Genomic DNA, 19,239 nt, shown 5'->3' on the forward strand with positions numbered 1-19,239 from the left:
ATCTGAAGGGACGCCCGAGGGGCGAGGGGGAATGGGGCACAATTCAATTCAGACGAGAAACCTGCTCTCGCAGGTATCGTCAGGGACCCCGGAGAGTTACTGGGCACACGAGGAGCTGTAAAAGCGCACGGCGACGAGAGGCAAGCGCCCGTTTTCCTTCCCAGTCCGCGGCAACCCTCATCATCATCGTTTTCTCCGTCTCCGCCTTTCCGCCTGACAAGGATACAGCGGGAGTCGTGCCATGGGAATCCAATACTACACCTGCATGACTCAGCATTTCTTAAAAAAAATTACCTTTCCGGGTTTGAATTTCAAATGCAAATGCAAAAAAAGCATTCATTTAATTGCAGCAGTTCGAGCAATTGTATTTCGTTAAACGTGCATGTCAAAAAACTTGTGAATATACTCGACGACACGCACCGTTTTATTGTATGATCCGGAGTGGAAAAGCTTCATATGTCAACACATGGGAAAAGTAATTACGTGAATTATAGAAACGCATAAATATGTTTTACATTAATTAATTCTGGCATCGCAATAATGTAATGTATGTATACATGCTTAGGGCGTTGCCGTTCATTATTATCACTACGGTCAGCAGTTTACCTTCAGTGGGTAAAGTCCAATGAGAGAACACACAAAACCCAGTGTGACAATGCAAAATAACGGACGGGAAGCTAACAATAACCGATATGCTTCGAATTTGAATGCGGCCCATTTTCGGAAAGGGTATAGCGTCCCCGTCTCTCCTTTCCTGGGCTCCGAACCTCAGCTCGGACGCCGCGGCGGTCCCAGGAGGCCCGGCGGCATCGCTGTGTCCAGGGGACCGCGAAATTGTAGACAAATGTGTTTGATTTGGGAGAGGCGAGCGGTTCCCCGCATTACGCCGCCGTGATGATGCGCGGCCTCGTCCCGACCCCCTCTAAATCACCATCTCAGCACGGCCTGTCCTGCACCGGGCCGTCAGCCCCGCGTCAGCCCGCCCTCAGCCCTCTCTCCCTCCCTCCATTCTCCCTCCTTCATTCATCAACCCTGCTTTTTTTACCCATTGGGCTTTTTTTAGAAGATGTGATTCAATATTTAAGGGGGGTGGAGGGGGCGATACGTAATTCTTTTTTTTCTATAACCAGCCGTGGCTGTGAGATGCACCCAGGACCCCCTTCATCTGTCTTCCTCTCTCTCTGCACGTCTTCCTCTCTTGGTTTCAACGCCATTTGACCGAGGGGACTCATTTCAGGATAGAGGTCTCAGCTGTCGCCCTCTCTCCCTCCCTCTCTCCTTCTCTCTCTCTCTCTCCTCTCTTTCTATCATTCTATCAAGAAGTTGAGATTTGTTTTCACTGATACGACAAGTACACACATTTGTGTTGCCAAAGCATTGACATCCGTAATGACATTTTAATGAAACGCAAACATAAATACATCAGAACAGCAATGGAACGTTGCATCTCCTCCTCTCCTGCTGAGGTACTGGTTTCACTGGTTAGCTCTCTCTGTCATTCCGTTAATACTAAGTCTGTTCCTCCAGCCCAGGTGTACCAAACGCAATTACAGCAGAGCAGACAGACGACGCTCAGCGTCTCGACTCTTAATTATACAGTACCTGAGAGAAACGTGCGGCTCGGCTCGGGCTCCAGCTCCACGCTCGGCGAAGCGGTCGCACCGGCTGACGCCGCGCTGCGATGTGTCGTTTCATGCTTAATCTGGAGGGAAAATTCCCTGTCACAGATAAAGTGTGACAAATGTGGCCTCTTAAGTGTCATCTCAAGTTTTGCACAGAGATAATCCGGAAAGCAGGTGAAGGACCGTCGCGTCCTCGAGCCGCCTGTATCCCTCTAACCTCTGCTTCTGCAGCTTTATCGCATAATGCGCTCTCTGATCTTTGACACAGTCATTTCTGCTTTCCAACACACTCAGGTCTGATATCTAACACAGTCAGTTTCACTGTCCATCAAAATCAGATCTGGGCTCCAACACGGGCAGTTCTGCTCTCTGGCACAGCCAGTTTAATTGATTTTGGGACAATTTTTGGGAATGTCTTTTACCCCAGGGTTCCTCAGAATGGTTCTCTCCATTTTCAGGTCCCTAAGTCAAAGGTCAGCGTCACAGTGGCCGCTGAAACGCTTCGAGTTCTAGTTTCTAATGACCGGAGAGTTATATAATGACAGGTCATTAATGCTGAGAACTATCTAACCGAAACAACTTGAAATTATCCCAATTTATTTTCATGGAGGATGACTTGATATAAGAACAAGCTTTGCTTTTCAGACAATAATTGGACAATCACCAGCTCACATAAGTTGCACACTGACACATACTGACCACATTTCTCTGTGTGAAAAACCAAAAGATTTTGCACATTCTAAAGGTCTTGGCAAACCAGTCCCTAAGTGAAAAAATAAGACTCATGGGATATACTGCATTGATCCGTTTGCTGTGGTGCTACATACAGCATCACATCACAAAAAGCACAGCGTCTTTGATGAGAATGGAAACTCTGCTATGACTCATTGACAACTGTTGCTACGGTGGACACCTGGGCGGCGTCACGGTGCTCTCCGGCCCCTCACCGCGTACGGCCGACGCCACCACACTGCCGCACCGTCCGCAGGGCGGGAAAAAAACAGCGGAGCGGGATTTATACGCGACTGCCAGCCCTAATGCTTGTTCTGCCCAAGATAAAAGCCTTCAGGACTTAATGTTGCTCTCCAATCTTCACTCCAGGATATAAACGTCTAGAATGATCTCCTTTTTTTACTGTGGGGGGGGGGTCATAACACCAAGAAGTTGCACTTCCCACACCCCCCCCCCACCCACCATTCCGTCTGAGTTTAACATTCTAGTGACATATTTCCAATGCAGGCGTCCTTGTTCTGGATCATTTGCATATTATCATCATTATTATTATTTTCTCCACGTTTGCCATCCACTGATGAGAGCAGGATAATTTCAGAAGAGGCTGAGGTTGAGGATCTTTGCTCATGATCACGACAGCAGCGCCTGACCCAAGGGTCTGGGCCTGCAAGTCCGCACCCCTAACCACTATACCACACTCTGTCCCATGACAGCATCCTCTTGGTTGGTTGATCGAGTGAACATGACTCTCTCTCCTCTGCCACTATTGCTCAGTGCAACAGAATGACCAAAGCTTTGATAAAAATTTCTCGATTAAGCATAGCAAAACAAATTTCACACATATAATCACACAAAATTCATTCATTGCAATCTGATGATGAAGTTGACAAAGACTATAGGGAGGGGATGAATAATTATTGGCGTTGAAATTACTTTTTTAAGAAGAAAAATGTGCACGTTGTATTTCTTTAATAACTTTTTTCCATTTTGTGTTGTGTTTTGCGCATTTTAGCACTTTTTTCATTGTGCCTATAATATGCCTGGATACATTTTTCCCTTGGCCTATATGCTGTAACAAAACTGCTATAATGTACAAATACAACTGTTGAAATTGATTCAATTGTGTCCTTTATTTCAACAAAATAGTTTTGCAACATATGGTTTCGTAACATTTATGGAATTAGGTCGCTGTGAGTGCAGAAATCGATGCTGCAATTTCTAGGAAGTAAGCGGCTTGGAGTCACATAAAACAAAGTACAGGGAGTTCGTTTTGAATGTACTGACCACGGTGTTCGCCGGTGGCTTGTTTAGAAAAGTTTGCACGTCCTTTGGAGTATACTGCCTACTTAACCCTGCACTGACCCCCTGGTGGGGGGTACCAATTCACAGGTAGGTATGGGGGAAAATGGACTGTAATGTACCGGTCCCATACACCACAGACCAAGAAAGCACTCTACAAGTATCAGACCTGGGTCAAATACGTGTTTGTTTTGGATTCAAATACGTTTACTGTCAACCACCCCTCACCCCCACCCCCCCATGGAGTGTCATGGAGTCTGCCCCATTTTCACATTATTTTACATATGGGGTAACATACAGTACATACTGTACACACACACACATAACTCCCTTTATTTCACAGGGCTTTGAGCACGCGCCTTGACAGCAGCACTCATTGCAACTTATCTTATCTCAAGATCTTGAAGTGTTTGCCTATCATGTTAAATGTACTTTTTTAAAAGCTGATTTGGCTAACAGCGTCTGCCAAATGACTGTTGTTATTCTCTCTCTCTCTCTCTCTCTTCTCTCTCTCTCTGTCTCTTTCTCTGTTCTCCTTGAACATCTCGCTTTTCTTGGGATGTACTTTTTTCATCGTTTCGAAGCGCACTTTATATTCTAGTGAGGAAGGCGTGCGCTCCGACTCTAAAGCAGCACCTTCCCTGCAAGGCTGAGCTGAAAGCTTCTCTTGTTTTCTGCGTGTATATTTAGCTAACCTTATTGTAGTCATTATTAGGTCTCCTGCTGGTAGTCTAATTGGGATACTAATTAGACAGGACTATTGTCAGCGGCAACACTTCCAACTTCAACAGAGCACCATATCTGGACACCGCAGTCTTGAAAAGTAGTTGGAAAGAAGTGTCAGTATTTACTACTGTGTGTATGCATGCTTGTGTGTGTGTGTGTGTGTACGCGTGTGCTGTATGTGTGTGTGTGTGCTGTGCGTGTGTGTGTATGTATGCATGCGTGTGCTTTGGTAAATGGTAAATGGACTGCATTTATATAGCGGTTTTATCCAAAGCGCTTTACAATTGGTGCCTCTCATTCGCCAGAGCAGTTAGGGGTTAGGTGTCTTGCTCAAGGACACTTCGACACGCCCAGGGCGGGGTTTGAACCAGCAACCCGACTGCCAGACAATCGGTCTTACCTCCTGAGCTATGTCGCCCCATGCTTTGTGTGCTGTATGCATGTGTGCGTGTGTGTGTGAGCGCGTGTGCTGTATGTGTGTGTGTGTGTGTGTGTATGTGCTCCGTGTATGTGCTGTGCTGTGCTGTGCGTGTAGGCTGTGTGTGTGTCTATGCATGCAGGCGTGTGCTTTGGTAAATGGTAAATGGACTGCATTTATATAGTGCTTTTATCCAAAGCGCTTTACAATTGATGCCTCTCATTCGCCAGAGCAGTTAGGGGTTAGGTGTCTTGCTCAAGGACACTACGACACGCTCAGGGCGGGGTTTGAACCGGCAACCCTCCGACTGCCAGACAATCGGTCTTACCTCCTGAGCTATGTCGCCCCATGCTTTGTGTGCTGTATGTATGTGTACGTGTGTGTGTGCGTGTGTGTGAGCGCGTGTGCTGTATTTGTGTGTGCGTGCTGTGCGTGTAGGCTGTGTGTGTGTGTGTGTGTGTGTGTGTGTGCATGTGTATGTGCTCCATGTGTGTGTGCATGTGTGCGTGTGTGTGTGTGTGTGTGTGTGTGTGCGCATTCGTTTGTTTGACAGCAGTTGATGCAGCATAGTGTAAACTTCGATTGACCTTGAACCACAACAAGGAGTCCCGCAATGAAACAAAAGAGACTGTAGTGCTGCGTATGTTCACTCAGCTAGAGAGAGAGAGAGAGAGAGAGGGGAAAAGGGGAGGAAGAGAGAGTGATGCAGCAAGTGTGAAAGAGAGGGGAGAGAGGGAAAGAAAAGGAAAATGAGGGAGTGAAAGAGAGGGAGTGAAAGGGAGAGAGAGGGATGGAGAGACAGAAAGACAGAGAGCGAAAGAGACAGAAAGAAACATCACATAGCAGCACTCTGAGAAGCTGAAAGTGGACAAGGAAAAAAAGGTATAGCTATTCATCAGGACTATAAATCCACTGCAATGAACTGCATACACACACACACACACACACAAACAGCTACACACGTGCACACACGTGCACACATGTGCACACATGTGCACACACACACACACACACACACGAGAGGTGATCACAGTATTGCTCACACTTACACAAGAATGAAATGAGAAGGGCACTTGGTCACAGTCCAGCGGCCGGGCTGAGCCATCGCCTAGCCGCAGTGCCGCCCGTCACCCGTCACACTCACAGAGCGCCAGCGCCAGAGACGCGCGTTCACACTCCACTGACTGGGCTGGACCAGAGGCCACCACAGTCTTGCTTGCCCTCGCTGCCGAAAGAGAGAGACGCACTGTCACATGGTCTCACTCCACCGGCTTGCCAGGCCCACAAGCAACCGCAATGCTGCACCCTCACACACAGCCGCACACACAGGACACACTCTCAGGACTATGCACCGACTTCTCTTCAGTAGATCAAGAGCCCCATTCTCTCTCTCTCATTCTCTCTCACACACACACACACAATTACTGACAGGACACTAACACTGTCTGAAACTAACACACACACACACACACACACACACACACACACATACAAATACTGTCTGAAACTAAGACCCACTGATCAAAACTAACATGCACATGGGCATGGGCATGTGCACGCACACACACGCACACGTACACAAACACACACACACACAAAAACACACACACATCTGACTGAAACTAATGGGCACATGGGCATGCGCACACACACAAATGATAACACACACACACACACACACACAGATTGTAATTTACTCTGTGTGTCAATATCAGAGGTAAATGCGTAGAATGAAAGCGTTTCTTTATTTCACGGTTGTTCATGCGCTAGAGAGTATTATCGGCAGCGAGCAGACAGATTCACCCGGCTGCCCATAGCTCTCCTCCGTCTCCTCCACTCTCAGAGATGGAGGTGAGAGCTGGAGGTGATGTGTGTCGCCTTGTCCTGATATTTTCTGCGCTACTATGCAGACAAAGTGCCCGGCAGTCCCTCATCCAGGGTGGCCCGAACAGCCTGTGTTCAATACAATGACTGCAAGAGTCAACAAGAGACTCTTGCTAATCGGTAGACAATAATAAGTAGAATCAACTTTATTTACAGTATACAGTGTGTAACAGCATAGCCTTTTAGTTCGGTTGGTGGGGTCTAAACAGCTGTATATTTGTCTGGTGTGTGAGCAGGGTCAGGGTTTAGAGGTCAAGGAACAATTGTATGTTTTTTTCTGTGAAGTGGCTCAATGTAAAGGAGTGGTGTGTGACCTGACCACTTGTTTGTAAATGGCGCCGTACAAAATGAAGATTGATTGTTAATTGATCAAGTCTGGTCTCCCTGGTATTTGGCCAATTCCTTGTGTCTATAGCTATATGTTATATCAAATTCACAACCTGATCTTCCGCTCAAAAGAAACCCATTGTGAAGCTTTTTGATGATGTAACGTCTGTCCCAAAAAACTGACATGTTTAAGCGACGTGTCTGAAATGGGTCACTTTATCCAGTTAATATATTTTTAAAATTCGTAATGAACAAAAAAAGGTTTCAATCCACTTTGCCGGCTTCCCAGCAGACTCTCGGCTCCCTGTCAATCTCATTTAGGAGGTCATGTGTGCTTTAATTGGAATCTCCAGCTCCTGCGCCAGCTCTCGCGACTGGGCCGGCTCTATTCTTGGATTGGGACCCTTTGACTTCTCATCTGGGCTAAGAATACCTGCCCTTTCAACGTGGCCAAAACTCTAAATAGATTTGTGGACTCTTCACTTTTACCTAAGAAACGTGTTTTTTTTTTTTTCATGTGGTGTGTGTGTGTGTGTGTGTGTGTGTGAGTGGAATGAGTGAGTGAGTGCGCGAGTGAGTGGGTGAGAGTGAGAGAAAGAGAGAGAATGTAGTGTTCTTGATTTACTGAACAGAAATAAATGCATACTGTGAGGGCGCAGCATTGCAGTTGTCTGTGGGCCTGGCAAACTGGTGAAATGTGACCATGCCTCCCTCTCTTTCTGTAGAGTGTGAATGTGAGTATGTAATGGTCTGTTATATAATCGCCATTACTGAGCCATTATTGTGCAGTACCATATTACGCAGCTAAAAGCACAATCACCCCCCCCACACACACACACCCCCACACCTTCATAATGCAGCTAGCGTCCACATCCCCGTCTGCATTTATCACACCAGAGCTGCTATGTGGTCCAACATTGGAGGCTGCGATGGCTGACATTTGGTGGCAAAATACAGACAGATTTAGCAGCAGGTGGCTGCGAGTTTTGACTGAGCCTCCGACTGATGAGCTGGAGCGGTCTGAGCCGTCCCCTACAGCAGCCCCTGAGCAGAAACGGACCTCCGACCCATCGTCCTCACCCTCATCATCCTCAGTCCAAAAGCTGCCCTGCATTCCCACCACATTCTTTTTACACAAAAATAAAACTACAGAAACTGTGTCAAGCGCTTCAGTTCTGTCTCTGTGGACTCCACACAAGGGAGAAAGGGATAGAAAGAGAGAGAGAAACAGATCAAGCAAGGGAAAGAGATGGATCAAAACAAGGGAGAGATAGATGAATTGCCTGTAATGTAATGTAATGTAATGAATTGAGTGAGGGAGAGAGAGAAAGTGAGGGAGAAACAGGTAGAGTGAGAGGGAGGGAGAGAGTGATGGAGAGCAAGAGAGAGAGCGGAAGAAGGGCATGTGTGTAGACGTGTGTGCGTTCGTTTGTGAAAGAGAAAGAGAGAACAAGCAATGCAATCATTTCACACATTCTTTGAGCCACAGCAACTTTACAGAAGTGCAAAACTTACACAAGTGTTGCTGTTTTAATTTTTTGGTGTGAAGTCTTGGTGATTGTATGTTAGCTGAGCAGTCATAGTTCGCCTGGTGTTGTGTGTCATTTATATGTTCATTTCGGCCTTTGGCAATACTACCTTGGTTGTCCAGCCAATAAATCCCCCCTGAACTGAGAGAGAGAGAGAGAAAGAGCCTCAGATGTCACTTTGAGGAGAAAGTGGACACGGTGAAACAGCGAATCCATTTACGCCAACTATAATTGTCTTAAGGGACAGGGAGAGAGTTGGGGGGGGGGGGGGGGAACGCAAGCGCCCTAACACTGTAATGAGCTGGCATTGAGTGTCAAACTAAACCAATCAATCTGTGTTTTAATTAAGGCACTTTGCACGGTACAATTAACATCAAAAGCCTTACACTTTAAAAAAGTCAGTTGGGACGTGCGGTGTAGCCAGCAGGGCGGCGCCGGCTGTCAACCCGTTTATGAATCCCCCCCCGCCCCCACGCCACCCGTCCATGTGGCGGAGGGTTCAGATCCCCACCATGGCACCGCCTGTACGGTCATCCCATCCTTATCTGCAGCCCTCTCTGCACCCTGCCTGCTGGCTGTCTGCTCTTTTTCGTAGAAAAAAGTCAGGGAAGGGCATTTTATTTCCAACAAACGAGGTTAAAAAATGACCAAGCTGCACATTAAAAAAAATATATATTTTGAACATGCAAAATGCATAATTATTTCCCTTTGAAATGTTTACAAAATACTGAATATTTCATATGAAAACTTTTTTTGATTTGAAAAAAGGGTATTTTTTAAGCTGGCATTACAGAGAAGCTGAATCACCCTGTTTATTGCCGGTACTAAATTCTGCTTCGCTTGTAGGGCAGTTTCATCTTTCTGCGAATCCAAGTGCTGGATTTCCATCATGGACATGCGTCCTTACGGTTTGGAGGTGACAGTTTGGCAGGGCTGCCTGATAGTCTGCCCACATTCATTCAAACAGGCACTTCACAGCTGCCAATGCAAGAGCTGATACTATCTAACAGCATCTCACCTACACACTCCTACACAAGCATTTCAGCCCACTTCAGAAGCTGAAGCACACACACACACACACACACACACACAGTCACACGCGTGCGCACACACTCGCGTACATGCACACACACTCTCTCTCTCTCTCTCTCTCTCTCTCACACACACACACGTAAATACATTCGCTCTTTCTCTCTCTCACACAGTTTCCCACATCCTCTTTCACTCTCTCACATACAAACACACACACCCACACACACTCTCTCTGTCGCTCTCTCTCATGCACACACACCACACACCACACACCACACACACACACACACACAGAGGTGGGTGAACAGAATGGTAATCTGTGGTGGGTTGGTAAACTCTGGTGGATTAGTAAACTCGGGCGGGTTGGTACTCCAGGAGGTTCACCATATTCTCACACATTATTTAGCCTCTGTCTGAGTCAAGGTTGAAATTCGCTTCATTAACTACAGCGCAGACTGGTGCAGGAATAACGTGTCTGCCAGGAGCTAATGGACAGAGCACAGAGCACACAATCCCACACACACACACACACACACACACACACACTCTCACTTACACACTACACACACACACATCATTTACACACGTACACACACACACACACTCTCACACCCCCCCACAATCCACACACACACACACACACACACCACTTTCATTTACACACACACACACACACACACACACACACACACACACACACACTGTCATTTACACACGTACACACACACACACACTCTCACTTACACACATACACACACACACACTTTCATTTACATACGTACACACACACACACTCATTTACACACGTACACACACACACACACTGTCATTTACACACGTACACACACACACACACACACACTCTCACTTACACACATACACACACACACACACTCTCATTTACACACACACACACACACACACACACACACTGTCATTTACACACGTACACACACACACACACTCTCACTTACACACATACCACACACCCCTTCATTTACATACGTACACACACACACACCTAACACACACCACACACTCATTTACACACGTACACACACACACACAAACACACACCAACACACACTCACACTCACAACACACCAAAACACACTCATCAAACCACACACAGCAACCACACACATGCATGCTCACACACAGACACACGCAAACGCACATATGCACATGCACGCACACATACACATATGCGCACACACACACACACACACACACTCACATGCACACACACCCGCACACACACAGTAAGCATGAGACACATAGTAACAGAAACATGCACTGGCCAAGCCTGAACGAGAAATGTTTTCATTGCAGGGGAATTATAGTCCTCACGAACAGCTTCAGCGTTTTGCTCTGTCCACTTTCTCCTTTGTGACGGCTCTTTCTGTCCCTTTCTCCGCTTTCTCTGTCTCTTCAGCTCGCTCAAGGTCTTGGATGCACTCGTGTATTGAACACATCCCAGAATAATATCAGATTGTAATTGACTCATTTCTCATTTTGGGCAATGACCCCATGCTTCCATAATGCTGAAGTTTGCTCTGTAAATATTTATAGGGGACAGGTGTGAGAAAAAGCAAAAAAACGGACTTCTGATCACACTATACATGCTAAATAACTCATCCATTTTTGCATTTTTTTCCCCAGCGTATTCATACTGCCCCACCCCTCCGAAGACCACCACCACACTAACGCCAAGGATAGATAATCCTGTCTTCTCTCTCATTCTGCCTGTGTGTGTGAGTATGTGTGTGCACCATGTTTTGTGAATCAAGTCCAGCTATGCTTATTGGAAGATCTCCTTTTGTTCATTTAAGCACACGCATACATGCATGCACATACACACACACTCACACACACGCAAACATGCAGGCACACACACACATGCATGCACACGCACGCACACAAGCACACACATACATGCATGCACACGCACACACGCACACACGCACGCACACACACACACACACACACACCAGTCCACTCTTAGTCAGATGTACATGTTCATCGGCCCTGTCCAATTCAGCCACACACTGACTCATTGGTCCTCTCTCATTCAGACACACACGCACACACACAGATTGGTCCTCTCTCATTCAGACACACGCACACACACGCACACACAGATTGGTCCTCTCTCATTCAGACACACACACACACACGCGCACACACGCACACACACATGTGCACACACACACGTGCACACACAGATTGGTATTCTTTCATTCAGACACACGCACACACGCGCTCACACAGATTGATCCTCTCTCATTCAGACACACACGCACACACGCGCACACACAGATTGATCCTCTCTCATTCAGACACACACGCACACACGCTCACACACGCGCACACACAGATTGGTCCTCTCTCATTCAGACGCACACACTCACCAGTGCCCTCTCATTCAGATTCACACATACACACACTGATCGGACCCCTCTCATTCAGATTCACACATACACACACTGATCAGACCCCTCTCATTCAGATTCACACATACACACACTGATCAGACCCCTCTCATTCAGATTCACACATACACACACTGATCGGACCCCTCTCATTCAGACGCACACACTCATCGCTCACACTCATTTTCTGAATGAGACCCAAATGGGAACAGCGACCCAGTACTATATACATACCACATACATACCAATGACAATATAAGCCCTTTCATCTACACAAACAGCATCTTGTTAAGAGAGTAGTGTCTCTGCATCTTTCCGTCTCTGCCTCTCTCTTTACTGCATCTCTCCATCTCATCCATCACTCTCTCCTCTCATTCTTCCCTCCCTCCCTCTCTCTCTCTCTCTCTCACTCTCTCGGGTTTCTGGATGCAGCCGGCAGCATCCCATGCATCAAACAGTTCTCTACTCTGCTTTAACACTGCTTATGCCCCAATCCCTACACATAATCTCTCTCTCTCTCACACACTGTCTCTCCCTCTCTTTCTCCCTCCCTCTCTCTGCCTCTCTCTTTCTCTATGCATCTGATACACAGCGCAATTGCTTCCCTGCACTTTTCTTTCTTTACTTTATCACTCGCTCTGCTTTCTTCCACTCCTCGCTCTCTTTCTCTCTCTCCCGCTCCCTCCCTCGCTCCCTCTCTCCGCTGCGGCACTGGGAGTCTCTCCCTCTCACCTCTGTGTGTCCCCAGGTGCAGTTAGACTTCGGCGGGAGCTGCAGCCGTGCAAGAACTCGCGAGCTGGAGAAAAAAAAAACGCTCCGCTTCAGAGAGAGGGGAGAACACCAAATGTATGGGGTGAGCTGAAGGGGAGAGAGGGACAGAGATGGACAGATAAAGGAGGGAGGGAGGGAGGGAGGGAGAGAGGGAGGGGCACTGTTTTAGGATAGGAGGGAGTGGAGTGATGTGGAGGAGGAGGGATCGCAGGACAGGGGAGGGACCGAAAAAAAGAAGGCAGGATAGAGAGAAAAGGAAAAAAGAGCAGGAGAGAGGGAGAGGAGGAGAGACGGAGAGATGGATGAAGGGAGAGAAGGAGAGAGGGAGAGGAGAAGAGAGGGAAGGGAGCAGGCAAGGGAAGGCAGCTGAAGAGATAGAGGGAAAGAGAGAGAGAGAGAAAAAAAGAAAGGAATTAAGAGAAGAAAAGTAAGACTGAGTCAGGCAAGGTGAATGAAGGACTGAGGATGGAACAAGTTTCTTTGACTGAGCCACGTAGCCAGGCATGAACATGAGGGCATGTACATATGTAAGGCAGGAAGGGATAGTCAGAATAGTAGACTGGAAATACAGCCACCACCATCATCATCATCATTGACAGCATTGCGACCAAAGATGTTAGTGCACATTTTGTCCACTAGGTGGGAGTGCCGAGTTTCGTTTGTAACCCTGCTTCAGAGAAGGGATAAGATGAGGGCTGCGGTCAGAGCAGCACTGGGCTGGAGATCCTGATTAGAAAGGGTTGTGGGCTCCAATCCAAAACAGAGTTTGGTAGATATGAACCCAGCAGCACTCTGGACCGTACTGCCGAATATTTGAAACTGTGCCATGCCCAATGACAAAAGTTGCCTGCCGTTAACAAAACCATTTTATTGAGCCTATCTATATTTCATCCCAGATCAGCGGGAGCTCATACTGGGATTATGGGGAGTGGGTTCAGCTGAGGCCATCGAGCAGGTTAAGAGCACAATCCCATCCAGGAAATCGGTGCTAATTGTTTGGTTTCCACTGTGCAGCTACAGTGAGTCAACACCTGCCACAGTGAAACTCAGAGGTGTGAGTGTGTACAGGTTTGATGTGTTTGATACGGAAGCACGGCATACTGTGTGTCCATGCATTGGAGTGCATGCGAGTGTGTGTGTGCGCATGTGAGTGTGCCTTTCTGTGTGCAAGTGTGCATATGTATGTGTTGTTGAGGAAGTGAGGATAAATTGATGAATTTGATAGGCAGAGTTAGATCAACCTATATCAGAATGTAAGACTCAGATTAAAATGAAGAGATTTATTAAATTACAACAAGTATGCAAAGTCTAATCTAGATGAACGTTGACAGTCTTTACAAAAACAATTAATGCCACAGACATGGACAAGTTACAGTCGCAAAAGAAATTAAGACAAGAAAATACTAAACCACGGCTGGTTTCTCCAAAATAGACCCAAGCAAAACAAGTTCAAAGTTAAAAAACCAAAAGATATCAAAATATTCCAAAAAGCCAGGGATGAAAATGTAAATATCGGATGAGCTGTAAGACAAAACCTTTAGACCCTGTGCACACCAAACACCAAGAAACACCAGGCCCAGATGCCAGGTTCAGACAAAGAGATTCAAATCTCTTTGGTTCAGATTCCTCAGGTGGCAACAGCAGATATCAACCCCTGAATGTCCAATGCAAAAGTTGCTAAGTGGCTAAAGTTAAGAACCTATGGGGTAGTTCACACAAGTGTGTCCCTTATCAGACCCCCAAGGGGAAACAGACTGTTTACTGTGCTGACAGGGAGCCAGCAGGGGCCTCATTTATAAAAATGTTCTTAGATTTATACTTGAACTTAGTCTTCGATCATTTCCGACGGTGTGCTTACGTTCGATTCATAAAAGATACTGAGCATAAAAAACCTTGCTTATGCAGGTCCTAAGAAGCCCATTTGTAACTTACGCACATGTGATCTATAAATCTCGAATTAACTTAACCCGGCTTCAAAGAGTAAAAAGACTGACCATGTATTTTCTCCAGCACCATACACTAAACCAGCTGATTCTAATTAGCATAACTCTTCAGTATGATAGGAGAACTAATTATTGTAAGCAGCTGGTTTAGTGCATGTTGGTGGAGCAAATACATGGTCAGTCTTTTTACTCTTTGAAGCCGGGTTACCCACGTCTGGTTATGATTGCGTGCTCATTTGCTGACTCGGGGTTTTCCTAAAATCTTTGGGGTGGTGGAGGAATGTTCCCTTTCTGCTACAGTCAATGGGCACCGTTCCTGTCTCAGGACAGGGTCTGTATGCTTCAGCACATATTGACGTCCATCCACACATATATGCCAGACTGACTGCTTGCTTCACACTTGGCGTCAGTTGTTACTGACGATGACAGTTCAGACATAACGGCTGGTCTTGACTATCAGTCTTGCCTTGCCGTCGTGATCGTGTGTGCACAAGGTGAGCGGGAAGGAACAAGCTGAGGGATTCACACGTGAGGACTCACTAGCCCAATTCTGAACATCACCAAACTTCACAAAACCACATAGAAACGCGAAGGGTCAAAAAGGATTATGGTTGTTCTTGTTGTTAAAGTGACTTCACTTCCTGCCTGTTCTGTTTATCATCATCTTGAGCTTAAATCCCATTGGCTATTGCCAAGGTCGGTCCCGGATTTCAGTCTTTGACCAATTCACACTACGCGACACTCAAGTCTTTTAATCAGCCAACAGAACTGAAAATGTCTGAAAAAATCTTGCCTGCCCTGACTTGTTTAGAGTCGGTGGGAGTGGGGGGGGGCGGGGGGTTGAGCTCTTTCACACGAGAGGACAATAGGTGCCGACCGTCGGCCCGACTGGCTCCAGCCGTGGGGGGAAATATGAGCGTGTGAATCAAACATCAGACACGCATTTGATCATTTCTCACAATCTAGGAGGAAGGAAGTGCAGTGTGGGAAATACTCTTGTCTCATGAGGGGTGCAGATGCAACACATGCTTCTCTCCCTCCATCTTAATGGATTAAAAATCTTTCTGCATGTTGGTGTCCAGAGCATTGGAGCTGCCTTTTATGTAACGACATCATGATTTCATGATATCAGATGACTCGTGTTCTAAACCAATAAATGGCTCCAATTTAACAATTAACTGTAAGCATTCACTGTGTCCGGCATGGTTTCATACCATTCAGACAGAAAGACATACGCGGCCATAAATATCATATCTGTGCAGGCATTTCAGTTCAGGTGTGCAACATTTTGTGAATTGAGCGATGTTGTCACAAGATTTGCCCAACAGCATTTCAGTTGAAAAAATGCAACAGAGGTGTCGAAAGTCAGATAAGCACTGAGTTCCCCAAACATCAAGCAATGGGCTCATTACATGCATAAGGGAGCAGGGAGATTCCCCACAATGCACTGGTGAAAACAATGGCTCTTCTAATGATCTGCAGTGCCTCAAAATCACATCTGAAGTTCTAAAATGCCTTTTATTTTATTTTTTAACTGCACCATTGGATTCTGCTTTTAACTCTGAGGGGACTACCAAGAAAAAGAGAGAAAGAAAATGGAAAAATGGACGTTAAGAAAAAATAAACAGATAAACAAATGCACCGTCGCGCCCACAGAGAAAAAGGAAGCAAGCTTCTCTTATCTATTAATACTGGTGTCATTTTGGCTTTGGCTTCACAGCTAAAAACCACACGCTTTCAGGAAGTTCTTTAGAAAGCAGACAGTTTAAGAAACATCAATACGTTTCCTTGTGATGATGATGATTATATTATTATTATTATTATTATTATTATTGTTATTTTATTATCATCAATACTACCATAACTACTGTAACAATGATTATTATCTTCATTATTTAGCAAACTAGCTACTGATATTTAATAAGCAGAATGTATGAGATTAGTAATTTTTAAGTATTAACTGCCAGTATTATTGCTTTGTGAAGCCATCCCATGTGAAACATGCAACATTAATATGAGCACATACTGAAAACAGCCCCGGCAGCGTGGACACAGAGCGCATGCAGAGCTGGACAGGCCATTCAAAACACGCTGCACAAGAACGTGTGCCAGCGCGTGGCAGGAGCCGCGAGCCGTGGGCCGTGGGCCTGCTCTGTGGCCCTCTCTCCTTTCCACGCTTTCACAGAAGAGGATTTAGATTGATGAGGAGCCGCTCCCCACTGCGTGCGTTTGCAAACGGCTGCAGCCTCTCCCCACTGCGTGCGTTTGCAAATGGCTGCAGCCTCTCACCACTGCGTGCGTTTGCAAATGGCTGCAGCCTCTCCCCACTGCGTGCGTTTGCAAATGGCTGCAGCCTCTCCCCACTGCGTGCGTTTGCAAATGGCTGCAGCCTCTCGCCACTGCGTGCGTTTGCAAATGGCTGCAGCCTCTCCCCACTGCGTGCGTTTGCAAATGGCTGCAGCATCTAGACGTTGAGCGAACTCTCTCCCTCCCTTCTGAGATGACCAGAGAGCAGATAAGATCGTGGCTTTCGTCCGGCCACAGAGGCCAGCGCTGATGCAGATACGTGAACACACTCATCACAGTTTGTTTGTCCTTCACACTTGAACGCTGCCTGTTCAGTCTCCAGATCAGTTCTTTCTTTCCTTTTAAAAAAAAAATTGCACCAGCTTAGAACGCGGAATTGTAAATGAACCAAGACCTGGGACCCATCTAGAATACTGTCCATGGTGTGTGAACACATGTCAACAGGCTCCATTATGATGGAGGAGAATCTCTGACCGTACAAACCATAGATCCTCAAACACAGCAAAGATGCACACCGTGGAGCGGTATTCAATAACTTTGAGAGGACAAAAGCAAAAATACACACCATGGATCCAAGCCATGTGCAATAATGACAATGAGTCACGTTTATATGTTAACAGGTTGTATTTATATGCCATATTTCACAGAAGCACAAAGAGGAGGGTTGGACTCAACCAGCCCAAATATTCCTCCACCTGATGCACAGCAGGTGAAGTTCACACAGGGAAAAATAATTTAGTGAACTATACAGGCAAAAGGGGATAAAGTGGCCAGATTGGGAAATTAACCAGGAATCCCCCCCCCCCCCCCCTATTCTACCCTTTGTGAGAAATACAAACAGATCTTTGGGGAGTAAAGACCTTGGTTCACCAGGGTCAAGAGAATTTTCCTTACAGGTGTGCGCAACAGTGATGCTGGGCTCCAAGGGCAGTTTAAATGAATCAAACAAAATGTGCAGTGACTGTCAAAAAAAAGCCCACGAAAGGAATTTCATTTGTCTGGGAAATTGATTTTACTGTATGGCCTTTAATATGCAGCGCTGATATTATTTTCTGTTTTGTGACACTGCCTCAAGTCCTCCTTTTCCCTGGTCTCACTCACCTGGAGATTTTCAGATAATTTGTCACTTGTGGGAACTGGCTGCACGTGCACACTGACAAAGCACAAGCTTCCCATTTGCTGAGAGCCGAGAGGGACTCTGATTGGCGTTGTTGGTCATAGTCGAGGCAGGATGGGCTCACCTCTCTGGAGGGAACTGGATGACCGCCTCATGACTGTTCAATAAACGTTGAATGACCGCCGAGTGACCGTGAAATGACCATTTCTCAAGCTGAAGAAACAGCGGGAAACAGTGGACATTGGTCGACCTGAGGTCTGATGTACATCAAACCCAGCAAGCCTTCATGGTCTCACACATTTCAGCCATTTACCAGACCATCTTTCCAGACCAACCCAGCATACATTCGCTACATACAGTAAATTTACACAAAATATTTTACAGAAGCAATTCAGGTACCTTGCTTATGGGTACAGTGGTAGTAGACCATCTGGGAATTGCACCAACAACCTTGGAGCTCTCTAACCATGAAACAACACTGACCCCCCCCCCCCCATGTTTATTATTAAAACCATTATTATTATATTATTATAATACATTTTTAAACCATTAATCATATCATAAAATGAATTATAACCAATAACCGTCCACTGGTTTGTTCTGTCCTGGTGTCTTAATCTACGGTATCCTTCTCCTTTCAACGCATGCCAGCTTTTCAGACTGCTGGCTGAAATTAGCGAACATTAGTGGTGAACATTTCGCTAATTGTTGAACCTCATTATGGCGCAAAGTGAGGTGTTAATGAAGGGTGGGACCTGACTCTGGATGAGCCAGTGATTCAGATCACGACCGGGGGCAAGTGACACGACAAAAACGCACCCTCGCATAGTGAGAAACACAATTGCACAAAGCTCAGCGCAACCCAGTTCCTTATCATTCAGTCACTACCGCTACGTTTCCCCATTCCGTAGTTTTTCTCAGTAAGGGCTCAAGACTGAGTCATCTGTCCGTGGCTGTGCCTTTGTGCAGAATTCGGCAGAAATTGCACAATAACTTATTTGAATTAAGCTAAATAAAAATGAAACCACACAGCGTGTTCCTTTGACAGTGATCTAATAGGGTAAATGAAGACAATATTTCATACAGAGAACACACTACTC

At 46.2% G+C, this 19,239-nt stretch overlaps 1 protein-coding gene across 3 annotated transcripts in view; it reads right to left on the reverse strand.

Annotated features, from left to right (window-relative positions):
* Window positions 1-19,239, reverse strand: part of pvalb6 (parvalbumin 6) — a 43,533-nt gene that overhangs the window by 14,616 nt on the left and 9,678 nt on the right. Inside the window, exon 2 of one of the 3 annotated variants that reach the window (XM_064315077.1) lies at window positions 12,734-12,797. The exons of 1 other annotated variant lie outside the window; for it this stretch is intronic. The gene's annotated coding sequence lies outside the window, so the exon portion shown is untranslated. Of the gene's footprint in view, window positions 1-12,733; window positions 12,893-19,239 lie in introns of those variants that run through there. One more of the 3 variants, XM_064315076.1, reaches the window with a different exon arrangement.

Source organism: Anguilla rostrata, chromosome 17 (genome assembly GCF_018555375.3).
Source record: "Anguilla rostrata isolate EN2019 chromosome 17, ASM1855537v3, whole genome shotgun sequence".
Lineage (NCBI taxonomy): Eukaryota > Metazoa > Chordata > Actinopteri > Anguilliformes > Anguillidae > Anguilla > Anguilla rostrata.